Source organism: Syngnathus typhle, linkage group LG1, assembly GCF_033458585.1.
Source record: "Syngnathus typhle isolate RoL2023-S1 ecotype Sweden linkage group LG1, RoL_Styp_1.0, whole genome shotgun sequence".
Classification (NCBI taxonomy): Eukaryota; Metazoa; Chordata; class Actinopteri; order Syngnathiformes; family Syngnathidae; genus Syngnathus; species Syngnathus typhle.
In genome coordinates this window covers 15713874-15733795 of record NC_083738.1, presented here as the reverse complement: position 1 = coordinate 15733795, position 19922 = coordinate 15713874, and the positions used below count along the sequence as shown (strand labels likewise).

The following is a 19922-nucleotide window of genomic DNA, read 5'->3' as shown; positions in this document are numbered from 1 at the left end:
GAACCAAACCATGGAAATAAAAAACAATACACGTAAGACCCACATTTTTTTAATACACCATTTCTCTTCTAGTGATGATACATTTATTAGGTTTCACTATTATAACCTGCCCCCTGAGGGCTCCCATAACTGTTATGTGGCACGCGATGACACCCCAGTCCTAGAGCTTACAATTAGATGGCAACATTTGATTCATGGGCCTCAAATAAACATCATACTCATTTTCACTGGTGATTTACTATGTTAAATATCCCATCACTTAAAAAGCCAAGGTTCATCTATCCCTCTAGAACAGTGGTTCCTTAACCTTGTTGGAGGTACCGAACCCCACCAGTTTCATATGCGCATTCACCAAACCCCTCATTCGTGAAAATTCTTTATTTTTTTTTAATTCAAGACATGGATGTGTTTTACTGGTGCACAAAATGAGCCGTGCATGAACAGTTGAGGAGGTCAGAACAAAACCAACAAAATGCATGAACACACAACACATTACATACCTGCAAATCAGTGTGGCTTTTGTTGTCTTTGCGAGACCAGTTCAGATATGTGTCATCACGAATTTACACGACATTCAGGTGTGTTCGGACCTCGCTCTGCTGAACCCCTGAGACCGACTCACCGAACCCCTCGGGTTTGATCCAACCCATGTTAAGAACCACTGCTCTAAAAAAATGTGCTCAAACAAATTCACCATTTGGATCAGCTCTTCTCCAGTTACAGTTTATTGGCAGGCGAGCATAATTGACTGGACGCTCTACAGACTGAATCATGGACCCCCTAAAGTCAAGTGATCATTTGCTATGAATGTGTAGACTTGGATTTTCTGGAAAACGGACTTTAAAAGTTATCCATTTTTTGATGTGCAACTGCTCCACCGGTGCTAATATTGAACATCTTTAAAGTCAAAGTCAAAGTCTGCTTTATTGTCAACATCTTCACATGCCGGAACAAATGATTGTGATTTGGACCTTATATGATTAGTGCCCTGCATTTCATATCCGTCGGTTTGTCAAGCTTGACATTTATCATCACTTAGTTGACATGTACAGTCGACTGCCATTTTAGCTTCTTGTGTTAACTTCTTTTGTGTGTAGACTTGTGTGTTTGTTCGCCTCTTGCACTATCTAAAGAAAGCAATATTTGATGGATTGTGGTTGATTCCTCAGGTATCGCTGTGACTTATTTTTTTTCTCCGTGAGACTTGGGTCATTTGACGTTAATGAGGCATGAATTCAAAGTATCGGTACTGTTTCTGGTTGCCACAGTTTATGCAGAGAGCCATTTCACAACTTTTAGGGATACAATTCTTCATATTTAGCTGTAAATGAATATATTGTATTTGTAGCTTGTCAATGATGACACCCATTCATATAAAAGCTATAGGAACACTCATGGTTTGGATCTTGACTATATTAGGGCATTGGTTGTCTATAAACGGTATACAGCGTTCAGTGTGCAAGGGATAGAAAACAGATGACGACATTCGTCATTTTTGACAACACTAATAAATCTTCCTGCCGCTCACTTGCGGGTGGTGATCGACTTTTACGGGCAGTAAACTGTCAAGACTCTTCAAAACATGAATGGATGTGCCAGGTGTGTAAGGGAAGGAGGGATGCATGGTACATTTTTATGGGGTTTGTTTTTTACAATGGAAAACAAAGTCCCACTTGTGGGCAAATATCTTTTTCCTCGGTCATCCTATTTGGAGAAATGCTAATGTAGACTTGTCAATTATGTTTCACCCAAAACAGACCTTTGAGAAAAACAGCAGCATTCCACCAAACCATCTTAGGTTAGTATCACAATAATGAGACACTTTGAGCTTGTGTTGTACTTGCTATAAAACATCATGCAGGCACACACTTGTAGCTGCGCTTCACGATGTTTCCCACTTAGGTTGTAAATTTTTTTGTGCCTACCTGGCAGGGTGCCATTCCCAAGAGATGTTTTGCGCTATCGTATGCTAGCAGTTTTAACAAAAGCAGTTGGACAAGAAACAGTGTGATGGATCACTGTGGGGATATTCAATACACCGCTGATGTACACTGGATAAGTTAGCGGTGCATGCCACTGCTACAAATTATTCTTTAATGCCAGATGATAAATGGATCCGCTGAATTTTATTCACTTTTCAAGCCGAGTTTAGACCTTAAGTATAATAACTAGCCATTGCCCATATTGTGGCCTTATGTGAGAGGACATTTATCAGTGTTGCTGCCCTCCTCATACAGTGTTATTATAACACCCAAGTGCCTGGTGTTCACAGCACACCACCCTTAAACTACACCATGCCGTCTTTTAGAAATAGCTCACCCCTTGAACGTTCTAATGAGGTGTCTAACAGCATACTCAGACCAGGTGCTATGCTTCAGCCCACATGACACCTAAAGTCAGGTATGTTGGTGCTGTGGTGTGCTCAAGTTTGTTTTTCTTCTTCTCTGGCAGGCTCAGAAGAAGTGGGCCATGGCCCAATAAGATTGGTCAAGTAGGGGTCTCAAACATGCTGTTCGGGGGCCATTTGCAGCCCCTTATGTGACATCAGAGTTTGAATTTAGTGTAGCCCCCATGTTTTCTTCTTTCTTTTTTCTGTGTGTGTGCGTGGCTGTGTTGTGTGTTTTACAGACACATTTCCAGAGAAATGTATAGAGAAATTTGTTGGGAAAAATTACTTTTTTGTGGAATATTGGCCCAGACACATCCCGACTCCCCACGAGGTGAGTCAATCACATACTCATTTGCAACATCCATCCATCCATCCATCCATCCATCCATCCATCCATCCATCCATCCATCCATCCATCCATCCATCCATCCATCCATTTTCTATACCGCTTGTCCCCACGCGGGTTGCAGGCATGCTGGAGCCTATCCCAGCAGTCATTGGGCAGTAGGCGGTGGACACCCTGAACTAGTTACCAGCTAATCGCATGGCACACAGATGAGGAACCATCCGCACTCACACCTAGGGGCAATTTAGACTGCTCAATCGGCCTACCAAGCATGTTTTTGGGATGTGGTAGGAAATCGGAGTGCCCGTAGAAAATCCACTCTGGCACAAAGAGAACATGCAAACGCCACACAGAAAGGGCTGGAGGTGGAATCCAACTCGCACCCTCCTAACTGTGAGGCGGACGTGCTAACCAGCGCGCCGACATGCTAACCAGTGAAATTACTGTAACATTGTTTCTTGCAAATTAAGTATAATAACTATCATCTTGCTTCTATAGATAAACACAATTACTACTGTAGAAATACAGGCAGTCACACACTTTAGATGCTTTATGCAAATGCTATGACATAATCAAGAAATAATCCGGTCAAATAAATTGTATGTTTAGTCATGTACAGGCATATTTGAACCCAATATTGACAGTTATTGGTAATAATTACCATCTTGCATAATAGAAACAAGGACAACAACAAAATAATCCTTATCTTGTCAAAAAGACCACAACATACTGAACTCGTGCATGCATTCAGCTTGGCTTTTACTATAATCCATATAATTGCCTCTCTTGTCAGTACCTGATGATAAACACCAACTCGCACAAAAAAAACATTGACCAAAAATTATCCAGAGTAAAGAAAAAAAAAATAATCACCATACACTTGATCACATTTGTGGTTAGACTTTTTGCATATTTTTCTCCGAAATTAAAGTTAAACCGCAAATCACAATTTTCTAAATTCAGGTTTAGTTCTATTGCAGAAATGGAAATCCTTCTGTAAAACCTGCTAGATTCATTCAGGACATCTTGTGGAACATGTTTCTGATAACTTGGGAAATCCTTGTCATAATATACAACTCTGAAGGACTAGATCCTCCTGGCTTGAAACACAAGTTCCCCCCCAACCCCCCACAAAGATTAATATACTCAAAATTTCTTCCATGGAGAGAATTGCAAAAGCAGACACTGTGGTTCTGCAGGCTGGACCGGAGAATGTGGGGAGTCCGGAGATTTTGCTTGTTTGGAGAGAAGCCATCACTCTGCTGTAATTGAGACAGAGAGTGCAGATTTCCGTAGTTTCTACAGTGGGGGTAAAGAAATGGCTCAGCCGGAAAACTAAATTGTATAGGACTGAATGGCCGTGGCAGTTACTAAGAATGTATTTTTAAAAGAGAGGTTGTCACAGACACAATAAACAGATTCTGTTATATTTTTATTTGAAAATATTTGTCAAGAATTTAACACATTAGTCAAGTTTTTTTGTTGTTGTTGCATTTTTAACATAACGAAGATCAGGATAAGACGTACTATTAACATATTTGCCTTTGGTAGGCAAACTTCCAACCTAGTTTTTAATGATTCAACTCAATTTTTCGTGTTCCGCCCCAATTGTGTTACACAAAAAGAGACAAAAAGCAGAAGCACAGGATAAGAGAACTGAACAATACACAGCCGAAGAGTACAGAGTTATAAGCTGTTAGCATTAAATTCTGAGCGTGATTGCATTTCCTTAGTGGCTACTCCAAGCTGATGTTATAAGGCCGTAATGGTTGTTGAAAGTGCCTTTAACATACATTGCGTTTGGCTTAGCATTCCATTGTTTTGATGTTGTTAACAATTCCTCTACTTTTTTTATTTATTTATTGCTAGAATCACACTGAATTGAATGCTGTAGATGACCATGGGCCTTAAACCCGGTTCTCACGGCAGGATTTCAGCCCCAAATCTCAGCTCCGGACAATCATAGGCCGACCCCGATGTGTGTGGTGTGCTCAGGTTGATCTCGGCCGCTTGGAAGGACGTCCAACCTCAAATCAGGAATATTCAACATGTTGGATTTTTTTGGCTTGACTTCACACCGTGTGGTGTCCCCCAAGGAACAACACATTCTGCTAAAACCAAACCAAAAATTGTTGCTTCTTTGTCCACATCTTTGTCTATTTGTTTACTCTGAACTCACGCTAAATCTTGGGAGGTTTTGAAAGATTTCCCGTCCAAGGTGGGAATATTCATGAATGAAATCGGTTTGTGCATGATGTGTCAATCTACACACGGTACGTTCAAAACTGTTATACATCTGATTTTGTTCTCAGCATGTACAGGGTCGGAAGACAGTTTTCAAATCTTGCCGTGTGATCCAAGCTGTAGGTAGCCCAGCCCTGCACTAAAACATAACATTTGGCTTGTTCAAGCACCCGCCTCATGTTTAGAACCATCTGTTTGGCCTTCTGTAGGAAGGAAGTGGGAGTTAACATAAGGATGACTGACACATTTTTTGTGGCAACTTTGTTTTGTTTTTTATTATCCAAACAAGCTAGTAATGTAATGTGTCCACCACACATGGTTTGTCAATATGCAGAAACTTTCATATCTGAGGACTGGGATTAGTAAACTCAAGATCAAAGGAGGCCCTGTGTCATCTTGCATTTTTACCACAACGAAATTTCGCACAAGTAATGCTCTGCAAATTTTACAGTTCACCAGTATTACTTTTTCCCCCATGCCACTTTCTCGGGAATGACAGGTCAGCACTTAAAAGAAGATGATCCAGCGTTGGTTTGGAATGGGGTGTAATTTAGTGTTCTTGTAAATTATAGCTGTACTTTGGAGCGCCGGAACGCCATCTGAGTCAACCATTGGCAGAATGGTGGCTTTGAAGGAATGACCCAAAATCGTCTGTAATGGTACTGTAGTTATAATTTCATATTTTCTCTACCTTTTGTTATGTCGATGGTATACAGCGTTTTGGAATGAAGTAGGGAAAGTGCGCAGTGCAAGCACAGGAACAGTTTGCAAATTGCACAACAAAAGGTGCAAATGACCTAGATTCAAACCTTCTCGTCGTGGTTAGCACCACTGTGTTGCCCTAGTTCAAATAGTGAAACATATTTCTTTGGAGGTTAGGATTGCCCATGTTCATAAAGCCAGACTACTTTATTCTGTCCGCTTCCAGAAAAGAAAAAGTTTTCACTCCATTGAATATTTCAGTACAGAGTAGCTGTACAGTCATGCATTAAGCTAGACATTTAATATGTTCCCTAAGCACACTCAAAACACTGTTTTGCTCAAATCATCTTATAATTAATTATAATAATAATTTCTCCCATTGTTTGCTCACCCACAGGCCCACACCACTTTCACTTACCTTTGGCCAACGTTCACATCACCGCAGTTCTTTCAATGATCTGCCCTAAAGGCTGAATGCCAGTCATCGACGAGCCTGTGACCTTAAAGAGATACACTGACAACAGCTGAATGAACATCATGGCACCGAACAAAGCCATTACAGACACCGAGGTAATTGGATTTGCAAATCAGCTGGGGTTCCGGATTTGTAGCGACACTGGGCTGGATAGGTCATATTTCAGCGACTTGCGTGCAATTTGTCACAGGAGGCTTTTGGCGGTAATGAGAAAGTGGCGCAAGGGAGTGTCTCCTTTTGTCCATTGCCGATGTCCTACGACAGGATATTTGTGAGGATGTTTTGGCCCCATACAATTAGAACCGTGTTTAGGATGGCTATCCATCGTCATAACATATTGCTCTCTATTGTGAATGGAAACAATGTGAGAGGATGTCTGTGCAGTATAATAAATTACAACAATATAGTGAAGCCCAACAATTTGTAGGGACAGAGAGAGCCCTGCCGGGCATAGTGATATCACAAGGTACAAGGCACTATTGTTAGTTAAATAAAGTGCCTCAAGTCACTCCACCATAGTTCTTGGCACCAATTTATCACCAATGTGCAGGAAAGCTCTTCTTTAGCCCAAATGAAGCTCCTCAACTAACTTTGGCACCAAGCTGGCACAAGATGGGGTGAAAGCAATATTTTCATTGCTTTGGTCTGAGCACAAAAATCTTTCAGCAAACATGAAAGAATATGTTTATAAAGTGTCATTTGAATTTGCCAATACCAAATATACTAAAATCAAAACAAAACGCACTGCTTTCCATTTAAGTGTCCAATAGCAATAGAAAAGTACACTATGGCACGGAAACCAAAGCCTGATCAGGATTTACCTGATCTATATTGTAAACTCATAAACTTGTGATCGGTCAAGGTTTGCGGGAAGTTTTAGAGTTGGTGTATTGTGCTTTGCTAGTGTTAGATTAAAGACAGCAGTTTATCAGTCTCAAGGTTTACATACGGCATATTATTTGTCATGTTTGAATTAATTTCCAATCCACAAGTGCTTGACAATAGAATAATAATTTAATTCCATTGGACTTGCACTTTTCCATGTAGTTTGTGTCTCGTTGAAGTGAAAATAACTTGATAATAAATCAACTTTCGTGGCTCACTGGCACATGGGTGTACGAGAAATGACAATCCATTTCACTAACTTAATCTGTGAAAGCTGAAGCGAAGCTGAGGTTCTTGGTCATCCTCTGCGAGCTTGTCCCAGCAGAAGTCCGCGAGCTAGATCGATATGAAGATTAATTATTGTGTCTAACATGAGGGCTGGCGCCACCTCACCTAGATCTCTTTCCAGGCCTCCCGTGAATGCCTTCCCTTTTCCTGATGAGTGTCGAGCGCCGGCTTGTTAGTGCAATCCTTGGACCGAAGCTTGGCTGTGAGAAAATTGGACAGAGGGCTCCAGTGGCAGCATGCTGAGGCGTATCGCTTTAGCAGCTCAGTTCACCATCACCTAGCAATGGTCTCAATGCTCCCCTTTACCCAATATAAGGTATTAGGTTGAGTGTTCTCAAAGGATCAGCACAACTTCTCCTCGTATGAATTGTTGCTTTGTCTGGATTGACCCCGCCTGTTGTATTGGTCTTAGAAGTTATTACTTGTAATTAATTACTCAAAGGGTGGTTGATTATTTTAACCAGGCTTTTCACAGACTGATACTGACAATTTTATTTTATTGTTGTGACATCAACTCAAGTACTCATTCAGCACATTCCTCAATAATAGCTCACCAACCAGATGAAGCACTTGGTCACGCCACCCACATTCCTCTCTTTTATTTGTTTGCAAGTGTTTTCTTCATGGTCTTAGATCCAAACCCTTATGGACATTATCTATTATTCCTTGTGATTTTGTGGAATACCACAGAGCGTCATTGCTGGTTGACTTCCAAGTTGCCCAAATTTCAAAGTGGCTTTCTTCCCACATGAGAAATTGTACACAGTACACCACATTCCAAATTATTTTGCAATTGATGTTTTTTTTTCATTGTCATGCTTAACATAAGTTGAGAGTAGAGTAATTGTATTTTTGTTTTAACTTTTTATGTCATTTATTTTTTTGTGGCATTTGGTTATGAAGGTTCAACTGAATAATACATAAAATCATAGAACTGAGTATATGGAATTAGGCAGCAATATAAAAAGCAGATCGTGGGAGACATTTAGCATCTCAAGCCATCTTGTATGAGCTCAGGGGCTGGGTTTCTTTGAGCGCTATTGGTATTTAAACGGGGTAGGCTCACACTGTGCATCTTGTCTTTGGCATGGTTTCATTCCCCCAATTCTCACATAGACCACATAATAAATGATGAAATGACTGGATGACCTGCATTCCAGCTGCTAACGGAAAAGAGTCATCATGTTTACTCAAATTGGCCCTTTTTGCCTATGCTGGGCTCTCTGTCTACATCCAATTTGTTACCTGTCATGTTGCAACACCAGCCATAGATAGATGAACAAAGAAAATTAATTCCAGAACAATTTTCAGACCAATTACACAGTGGCTGGAAATCTCCTGCATAGTGTGTAGTGAGTGAGTGAGACAAATGGACTAATTCTTACAAAGCACCTGAGCATTGTAGTGTTAAGTAAGCATTTATTTCTGAGCTATTGTCATCAAGGAAAGAATACACATTTGCCTATACAGTAAGTATTTACATCAACAGCACAGTTTTCCCATTACTTTGCAAGCACCGTTGCCTCTGACCATGCAAACAATACAGTCCGTACAATGCACACTGTACATTCCTTTTCACTAGCCATCCGATTGTCACATTATCTGGATGTCCCATGGTACCTGCAGGTTAACAAAGCAGCAGGGAAATAACAGCCTAACCCCATGTTACAGGTGTTACTGTGTACAGCCAGCCGTCTGCCCAAATCTCCCCGGGAGTAATATTTTGAGAAAGGCTTTTCGAAAAGCAGTGCTGTCAGCCCCCTGGCCAGACACAGTCCTTAGCCAGCACCGCCGCCAACAAAACAGGTTGGATGGAGACACACTGCACTTTTAGCTTCATTCAGCGAGGAAAAAGTGTTTAGTGAGAGAAAACACGGTGACACGCCTACTTAATGTGATTCCTCCGTTGATGCTGGCCAACAATTAGTTGTGAGATACATTGTCCACCAAGTAGATGCCTTGCTTCACTTCAGAAAAATAGTATCTTGTAATTGTCGCATTGTCTGGATGCTACTGCCCACATAGAAACATGAAAGAGTTTATTCCTGTGCCCATTTGAATGCTGTTTATGATCAAAACAGTAGCAAATATCAGGGCACTTGGAGACCCTCAAGTGTGGAAACGTGATGCTTATTATAAATGGTTCCCCAATATACGTATTTATAAGTTCAACCATAGTCGCGCTTCACTTGGCTGAGTAATTCCCTAAACCGAGGTCTCGTGAGATGACACGTGTGAAACGTTTTGATTTGAAATATTTTTTTTACCGTTAATGTTTTTCTTGCTCGAAAATTATGCTATGTCTTGTTCAACTGCTGTTCAACTTCAGAGTTCCCAGTGTGTGCCTAGAGGTCTTCTATTTATTACAGTACCGACGGACAGTGATTGTAGATCAAGAACAATGTGCAGTAATCATCATGTGTGCAGTTATTCATTTGATTGTTTTATGGTTATGGCCTAGAAGTGTTTGTCTTGGAAATATTTACTGTTTGCATTATTTAGATACTTTTAGCGTATGTTAATGACAGACTACAGTGCAATTTTACACCCAAATAAAAAGAAACAGCTTTATCTTAGACCAAGGACCACTTATATTGTTTTCCTATGTGTAGACCAGGTGCTGACACTTTTTAAGGCAAAACATTTGTTAATTATTACATACAGGTTGAAGTCTTGGCTTCAGGGTTAGTGCATATCGAACACAGGTGTAAAACAATTTAATGTCCACTGGAGTGACAGGAACATGTGTTTGTCTTTTAGCAAGTGAGGTTTAGAGTTTCCTGGATGAGTGGGTGGGTGTCCATCCAATACTTGGAAGACCGCTGGTTTAATTCCCACTTCCCTAACAAGGCTTGTGTTCCTCATCGCGGGATCGTAATGGCACACACATTGTCTAAAAGCAGCCGATGGTGCTTGTAAGGCGCCGCTAGGACAAGCAGGAAAAAAGCACAAGTGAGGTGGCTCATGAGTAGTTTATAAATAGAGACTCTTGTATGATTTATACTTCTTGTCTTGCTGGGAATTCACTGCATGTGACCCCATTGGCGCACATCTGAGAGATGAATCAAAGACAGAGTTGTCCCAGCATGACTTCTCTAATTTTAGATGCTATTATGTTTATTTATTTATTTATTGTTGCTACTGTCATGTCACAAAGCATCCTGCCTGATAACCCCAAGGCTTTAAGATATTTTGTTCATCCTTCTTGTTGAAGGCCCCACGGATCTATGCGCCCTATCCTTTGAGACTGCATTCAATGTTGCAAATCCGATATGTATCCAACCCAGGACCACACATGAAAGCAACTCGGGTGGTATTTGAAAAAAATCAGAATTGAGCCGTTCAGACAGTCATAAAAAAAAAAAAATCTGATACAGGTCGCATACAGGCTAAAAAGTCCGATCTGGGTAACATTTGCCTGCAGTGTGAACCGAGCTTTAGTTCCTGGTGTACAGTCTGCTTGTTGACTGCATCATTAGAAAGGGGTTGTATTGATCGGGTAGGAGATTGAAATTGATTGAGATAGAGAGTGAAATCAGTGAATCACAGCCGTTAAAATGATGTTCCTGTGGAGCAGTTGTATAGCTAATGAATTCTGAGAGCTAATATCCTTTCACAGCAACACTAGGAGGGTTTTTTGCCTCTCATATTGCTGGATGAAATAGTTCCAGTAGAAGAAAGATCTATGCTATATGTGCTTTACAAAAGCAAGAAATTGGGCAGATCAGATGTTGGATAGCTTCCTGGAATATAAATATGGATTCACAAAACAAGGCATGGGCTGGCATCAGATTCGAACAATATCATAACCATGAGCAAAAAACATGTACATTTTCTGCAATTACAGCTCTAACATGTATTACTTTGAAATGTTTGGGTGTATATATTTTTAATCTGTTAAAGTACATGTAAAAAAGAAAAAAAAAATCAAAATGGAGTACACATGTAATTATTTCTTTCTTTGGGATTCTCCACATTGTCAAAAAATCTCAGCGCTAACGTTAGCCATGCTAGTTAGTTAATGATCTGCCCCTGTAGCGAGTGTTTATTACGGTAGTCATTTGATATGCTAACTTTTGCAACTGTTTGCAGTCATTTCAAGTGTCGCTTGCCTAAATGTGATACGTATCCTATTAGTACTATTGCTTCTTATAGTAATCTCATTTTGCACATCCTGCTTTTCCCAAAGAAAATGTTTTTGATTACCCAAGCACCCGAAGAAAATCTCAAAAGAGCTGGCCTTTACAAAAGGAGAAAAGTCATCGGGCTCACTGATTGCTCACAACAACTGCTAGAAGGAGCTAGGTCATGTCTTTTTTCATCTACTGATGACTAAAAGAAAAACAAGACAAGTCATGTCACCAAAGCAAGGGCTTAGCCATTTAGAAACCGAGACGTTTCAAAAATGCACCATACCTTGAAATTGGTAACCAGCCTATGCCTACACATCAACGACCAATCGTCAGAGTGAGAAAAACTTTCCTACACGTTGTGCTCTTCTGAGAGTAAATTTGTTTTCCTAGAAAATCAACTACGTCTCTGCTAGTCAAGTGGTTCACACCATTGGACGGCGTGGCTCAGTGGCATGCAGGTTATGGATTCATTCCTCAACCCTGGTGACCATGTCAAAGTGTCTTTGAGCAAGACACTGAACCCTAATTTGCTCTCAGTGGGCCTGCCAGTGCCTTGCATGACAGCAACTTCCCATGAGTGTCTAAATGGGTGAATGTGAGGCATTGTAAAGCGCTTTGGGCACCGTATGGTGTAGAGATAAAGTGCTGTCTGTATAAGTGCTACCATTTGACAATTTTTCCATTTTGTCCCCAATTCCACACAATTGACAAAAATGACACCAAGTGACCATTTCAACAACCATCAATTCAACACGTACTGTGTTAGTTCAAGAGATTTTACGGCCGTAACCCATTTTTTTTTCTATAATCCTAATTTTGATGGATGTAAAGGCTTTATTTCATTGTTGTGGTTCGGTGACCTCTTCTGTATTGATGCAAAAGTATGATGTACAAACTGGCTAATTGCCTGGGTTCTGATTGTTTCCATGACTGGGCTATTTACTCTGGAAAGGCCATTTTCTCCTCGTCGTGGTCCCCAAGTACCAATAAGTGTGAGTCATAGCCTTAGCTGAGAGATTCCACACCCCACGTGATTATTTTCCCCAATATCAGCATTGCATTTTGACTGCATATGGTAAATAGTGCTGGCTTGTCCTTCGGGAAAGAGTCTGGAATGCACGAACAGCTGGGAATGTCCAACTGCTTTTAGGCGTAGGCCAGGTCACACTGCAAAGGTTTGAAAATGTTCACACTAAAAAGATCTGAAAATGTTCACTCAAGTAGACACTGCAATGACTTAGAGCAAGTGACAGTAAGCACTTTAAGTTCTTATATTTACTTTGGATTTAAGTGGAGGAGAACTATTATAGAAGAAAGATTAAGCCCACAAAGGTAGCTGGGATACTTTAAACGTGTCAACAAGTATTTTTGACACATTCCTCATGAGCAAATTGCTTTGGCTGTCTTGGGTTTGAAGCCTGCGTTCACCAGAATGCATTTAAGCTTCTTTAGCTTCTTCCATGAACGCTCACTAAGAATTAGATCAGTTTTGAGAATATAGCATTGTGTCTTCTTCTTACCCATTTTGTGATATTTCTAGCAGGTTTTTTTTTTTTGTCCTATTGGAGCAACTAATACTTTAGGATTTCTGACACTGGACAGCACATTGCGCTCCAGAGTGGCTTGATAGACTTGAGAAGTCTTCCAGATTCAGGACAGCCTGTGCTGCATGCAGCAAAGCGGCTCCAGAATGTAACCTCACTGCAGGTTCATTCGGTTTCACGTTATTTCACCTACCAGTGAGTTTTTCTTTCCTTGACGTGATGGTATCAATAATGTTGTTCGCATGTGGAGCTCATTATAAGTCATGGGTTAGTACTCTTAGGGTGGAACTTTGGCTTTCTTGAAGGCTGTGCAGTTTGTACTGAATGCACAATATGGTTTCAAATTATTCACATGGCCAACATGTTTCCTTAGTTGATATTTTAATAATACGATCCATATTTCGGTTTTCTATGCTGTTCTGATTTGTTGCTAAAATCTGACAGAACACATCATGTGTTGCAATTATTTTATTTTTGTTTCATTAAGGTTGGCACCTCTAAAGATTCCGTAATGGAAATTTACTTGCACAGGTTTCTAGTATGTGATCAGCTAATCATGTCCTTGTATTTGGCAACCTGTTGTTCATTATCCACGGCTATCCTTGTAAGCTATGTTCCAAGTCACTGTAAACAGTTACTAATTATGGTCACGGGATGACTCATGTTTAGTCTACCGGCAGGTGCTGTAATTGTTTTTATTTATTTTTTATTTTAATTGTTTATCATCACCATTACGTAGTCAAAATGGATCCAAGTGTTGGGAAAACACACAAACTTCAAACTTAAACCCAGAATCTCAAAACTGAGACAGACGTGGTAACCACCATACCAAAATGCTGCACATGGACATGAGTACTGGAGAAAATATTTAACTACAAAAGACTCGTAGTTTGAACTTTTTATGCAGTCTATTAACCTTTTCAAAGAACGTAAAAGAATCACGAGAAGGAAATTACACACACACACACGCACACACACACACGCACACACACACGCGCGCACACACACACACACACACACACACATTCCATAAAGACTTAAATATTTCCTGCCCCATTTTTCACTTCCAAACATGTTGAGCTTTGCATACAAAAGACAATCTTTAGTCATACATGAGTGAGCTAATGAAGCCTGTGGCGGAAAATGTCAACTCTCGTTGTTTGATGTCACTTGTTATTCTGTCACAGCTAAATAGAGCTAAGGTGTTTGTGGCAGAGTGGCTTCTCGAGTGCCAGAAGGCATTATTCAGTCAAGCAAGCGACGCCACGCTACGCCATGACAAAGGAGAAAGTCGTCGGGAATCTATTCCTTGAGCTGCCTTTTTGAAATGCACGACATAAATAAGGCGAATCCCTACTGGGGCACCGGAGCACAACACAACATCTTTGTTTGACTTGAGGGAGGCCGGGGAGCGGTGGGGGTCACAATAGGTTATGCTCAGTCAAGTAAATACCCACTTAAGAACAAAATGATTTCTGTGATTTATTCAAAAAAGCCTTGGGTTTTTCACAGATGCATGCTAAAGTGCAGCACTAGCTCATCTAAGCAAAGAGAGAGTGGAGCCAAAAGGGTAAAAAGTCAATCACAATTTTAATGTGACCTTTGGTGCAAACTTTTCTTCCCAAGAAATACATTTGAGAATGAATAATAGTGTGTTCAAACCTGCATACTTGATCTACATGACAACAAGGTGAAGTCACATACATTTTTATGGAATGGTGTTCCTTATTATAATGTGACACTAAAATATGTTGCCATCTTTTAATACCAACGGTCAACAGACCCGATGGATGTAAACATTTTAAATTGAGTACCGTAATTTTCGGACTATAAATCGCGTTTTTTTTCATAGTTTGGGTGGGGGGGGGGCGATTTATAATAAGGAGCAATTTATATGTTTTTTTTCAAAAGATTTCCCCCCCAAAAACTGAAACCGCGATAAACAAAGCGCAATGTAGCAAGGGATTACTGTAATTTGAATTTCAAGTGACGTCAGCAACGCGGCGTGGCGCGGCGGTTGTTTACAAAAAGGACAAAGATTGATCACAGGATGACAAAGGTGATGAAGGGCCCCACGTACTACCGGCATCATTAGTGGCTTTGTTTCTAAGTGACACGGAGGACGAAGGGTTTGAAGGATTGAAGGATTTGGAGTGACACAGAAGGTTTGAAAAACTATTATGGCTTTTACGCACGCCCGGTCCTACTTTACGGAGCTCTCTTTCACCTCCGTGGATAGAAGTCGGGGGCCGGCGCTCGGGCGGGTGTCTGTCCGGGGACGGTGGATGGGGCTCGGTCCTGGCTTTTACGCACGCCCTGTCCTATTCTATGGATCTCTCTTCCACCTCCGTGGCTGGAAGTCCACGCCGCCACACGCCTGGAAGTTTGTTTTGTTAAATAAAGAGCCGTTTACCAAACCCACGTCTTTCCTTGTAATTTGGTAACGCTACAATATAGTTATATACTAGATCTGTGGAATAACGACGAGGCTGACGTCAGGGCGCACCCATTGTTGACAAAGGACGATCGATGGATTTAATGAATTGGAGTGACACAGTTGGTTTTATAAACGTGTTATTTATGTAATAGTTTTTTTTAATAACTCTGAATGTTACGCCAGGCCCATTCTCAGCTCTTCGTTTGTGTTTATGTCACGTTGGCATACCTATCGTTTAGCCTGTTGTTGCTCGTTCATGTCTGTTCTTGGTGTTGGATTTTGTCGAATAAATTGCCCCCCAAAATGCGACTTATGCTCCGGAGCGACTTATATATGTTTTTTTTTTTTTTCACGTTATTGTGCATTTTATGGCTAATGCGACCTATATTCCGGAGCGACTTTTAGTCCGAAAATTACGGAAGTTTCTATTCCTACTTGACAATGCAAATCCAAGTCAATAGTTGTTTGTCTTTATATGTGTCATGTGATTGACTTTAACTGGATGCAAAATGTTGAAATTGTATGTTTTTGGATCAACTGAACCAGGGAGAAAACTATCTTAAATCAGATTAATTAATTGCAGATTAAACTCTTGGGCTATTCAATTTATTTAGTAGAAACCACCTTTTATACAGACTCAAACGCTTAAATGCAACCATGACACGGAAGAACTCACCTAAAAAGTATTAAACACGGACTTGTGTTGAAGAAACTGTTGACAGCTCCCAGCTGATGGCCTCCAACTCCTCCGCCTGATGTTTCCAGCAGCAGCCACATCTCACTCTGTGCTACCTTCCCCTTGACAAATGTCTGACAGAAACATTTGCATGCTAACTGCCATTGGCGAAGTATTAAGCTGCTGAAGAGCCAAGGATTTAGTGGAAATGAAAACAACAAGCATAAAAATCTTTGCATGAATGGCGAGCATGTGTTTTTACTTCAGTCCGATGTGTTATGTGCCGAGAAAATTAAATTGTAATCTAATGCTCAGAGGTGATAATAATGTGTCAAAAATATCAGCAAAGAAGTCGGATGGTGACTAAAAGCAGTCGTCATCCAAAGAAAATCTGCAGTTGCTCACTTTTACATCTGCCAAGGCCTCTGAGCGGTAGTTTCAAATAATCGCAGTGAAGCCATAGCGATGAGAAACAGTAGCATCACGTAAATGATTACGCAGTGTGTGTGTGGCGTCGATCATCACACGTCATTGCACTTCAAAGCTTCCCGGAACACAATCCAGATCGTGATGTTGTGCTGAATGACAAACAGCCATCTGTTCATTATTTTCTCCAGACCCGTATGGGAAAATACTCCCCTAAAATAGCATCAAACGCGCAGAGCTGGTATTTGAAAGTGGGTGTCTGAAGAGCTCCCTCGTACCGTTACTCAGGGGGGACTCTGGCTTTTGGATACAAATTCAGACCGACTTCATTCCAAGGTGGGGAGAAAGGAAAGAGGAGGCCGCAAGCATGCCGCAAACAATGCAGACAACTAAGGAGTTCCTTTTTTTTTCTCAGCATTAATTGAGACACAAGGGAATATATTGTCTCATCTGCTCTGCTTGAAGCTCTGCAGTGCTAAGGCGTGGGCCTGCTTTTTGAAGTTGGACTACAGCTTTGCAGCTCCTGGTCAGGAAACGACTACTTCTAATAGATGCTGTGGTCACCACCTAGAGCAAAAACAATATCGACATATATATGCTGATAGCGTGCTTTGTATTATTATTTTTACTACATATGTGATCTCTCTGTATTGCAAAATGTTCACCTTTTGCAGGTGGCTCTGGCTTTGTTGTTTGCAACTCTTTAAAATAAACAAAAACATTGACTTAAGGTTGTAAGGAAAGGTTTCCAACGTTATTTTCCTAAAACATACAGAGCCACCCTGCAATAATGATACAATGATATAACCGTAGCCAATATAATCTTACTCAATCCAAATTGTTGTCTTTTGGATAAGACTAAATATAGTGCGTGGATTGAAATATCTTTCAAAGCTTCTTAAGAAGAATAGCCCAGATGGTGTGGGCCGAGACATGGTCGGTTAATGACACCTTAATTCTCTCCTCTGTGTTGTTTCGAAGAATTTATAAGCCCAAAGTATGACAATGAAGGCGAGGGTGTAAGATGACATGACCTTATCAACCGTTGTGCCATCTCATCAACACATAGCCACTTATTCACTTGGCGGATTGCAGAAAGGGCACATGCCCCTGGCAGTTGAAGGCGGATTAGACTGCCACTGCAAAGATTTTGAGTAAGTTTCGAGGACGAGGGATCATTGGAAATGAGATCTAAATGAATGAACCTTCAGCACATTCCCTGACGTAATGACAGAAGAGGTCTATGGGGGAATTATTTCTCTTTACGTGTTGTCATGACGGGATGGCGTTGAAATGGTGGACTTACAAACAAGTAAACACGAGCCTGTAGACAAATTGAAGCAAAGGTATTTCTTTATTGGACCTCATTTTCTCAAAAGGTTGCCCGAGTACGGCATTCACGACACAAATAAAACCCTCCTGTAAGAGCAAAATTGGTCGTAGACAGATAAGAGTCATAGACACTTGTAGGAATCCATTTGAACTTGTTAATTTTTTCTTGTGAATTGTGATATTTAGTTTAATATTGTTTAAGAAAGGCATTAGTAAAGTCAAAGCCTTTGTTTTGACATATACCTGAACCTTTCTGTAGTCCCCCAGCCACTTACTGTAAAAGTACGAAACATATAATGTGGGAATTGCAAATGTTAATGTGCACATTTGTTTTTGTCGGCTTGCATTTTGACCTTTGTCTGTCCCACTGGTCTGATTATGCCAATATATTTATATATATATATATTTCTGGTGTTTGTGGACTGTGCAGAGAAGCATTTGAAATTACAAAATAAGAACATATTCAGATCGTCTCATCCTTTCCAAATGTCATCACATCAGGGAATAGATTAACCTTTAGCCAACAGTAAGAGCACAAGTCTTTCGACATACTTAGCCTGCTATTAAAGTTATCAGCCACTGTTGCGGATCTGCCCAACATTCTACGCTTTGTCTTAGACCCAATAATGTGTCTCTTTAATAACATGTGGAGGGATGGATGGATGGATGGATGGATGGATGGATGGATGGATGGATGGATGGATGGATGGATGGATGGATGGATGGATGGACGGACGGACGGAGGGGCGGACGGACGGACGGAGGGGCGGACGGACGGACGGACGGATGGATGGATGGACGGATAGGTTTAATATCCTGCACTTTAGTGCATAATTGAATCTTAAATAATTATGTGTGTAGCAAATATGGGGTAATTAAGGATCAAATTAATTACCTCAGTAACTCATCATTTATTAGTTGGTTAATTAAGTAATTATTTTGTTAGTGGTGGGGAAAATCTACTGCCAGCACATTAATCAACCACCACTAGGGGTATCACAATGTTGTTGTTTTTCCTTTATAGTTTAAGAAGGTTTAAACTAACGGAAACCTGTTAATAAATGAGTTCGATTTGAAAAACCTAGCGATCCTACCTTTTGACACACATACACAATAACCGATGCCATTTAATCATGTGAACATTTATTGTCAAAATCCAGATGGGAATCATAATGAGTATGTTAAGAAAGCAAACTAACTACGGTGAAAGAATAGTAAAGAAATAAGTATATCGTCAAATAGACAAGATGAAAGAAAAACAGCTCAAAATCAGCAACCTGGTAGGAACCGATGTTAAAAAAGATGGCCCATCTTAACTCCTATTCCCAAATTTATCCACCAATATTTGTACACTGGTAGGTTGTGCTCACTGTGTGAAGTTGAAGGCGGTTTGGAGTGAGCCATGCCACGTAGAAGAAGTTGGCAGCAAGCTTGAATTAAAATGGTAAAAATAAAAATGGGAAATGGAAAAATCGGAAAAGGCTGGTTTCGCACAGCACGTGGTCAGGGGGAGCTCTCTAGCAGTGATGCACACCTGGCTTTTGCAGTGTTCGGCCTGGCTTGGGCCTTCGAAAGGTTCTACCACGCTAAGTCCACCATCGTGGACTCGGTCAGGAGGCGACGAGAGCTCATTTGCGGCCTTTTTACAAAAGGGCCGCGTGGGCCAGTGCTGGCAACAAAAAGAATAGGTCTTCCAGCAAAAGTGGGTTAAGCTTACCCATAGAATTGAAATTTGCAATTAGAGCTACTTTGTGTATAAACTAGCTGTGAAATGTAAGCAATGTTCACATGATCCACCATGAGTAAATCTGAGAAAAATGGCACATTGTAAAAATATACCTCATATTTCAATCGGTCTCTCAAAGTTCTTCTCAAAATTGCATACGCAGGCGGTTTCTCAGTTTTACTTTAATGATTTTAAATGCATTCAGTATCTTGCGTGACTTTTGCTGGTAGGGGGGGTTGGAATGTTTGAAATGTGCATGCACAGGCTGGGGGGGAGTGAATATACGTAGTTTAAATGCAGAGGCGATTGTCTCTACACG

The 19922-nt window shown here is 40.7% G+C and overlaps 1 protein-coding gene across 14 annotated transcripts in view; it reads left to right on the top strand.

Moving 5' to 3' along the window:
* The window catches only part of enox2 (ecto-NOX disulfide-thiol exchanger 2), a 137087-nt gene that overhangs the window by 42936 nt on the left and 74229 nt on the right, over positions 1–19922 (top strand). For 2 of the 14 annotated variants that reach the window (XM_061281708.1, XM_061281699.1), the window contains exon 3: positions 6079–6251. The exons of the other annotated variants lie outside the window; for them this stretch is intronic. The gene's annotated coding sequence lies outside the window, so the exon portion shown is untranslated. The remainder of the gene's footprint in view (positions 1–6078; positions 6252–19922) is intronic. 14 annotated transcript variants of the gene reach the window in all.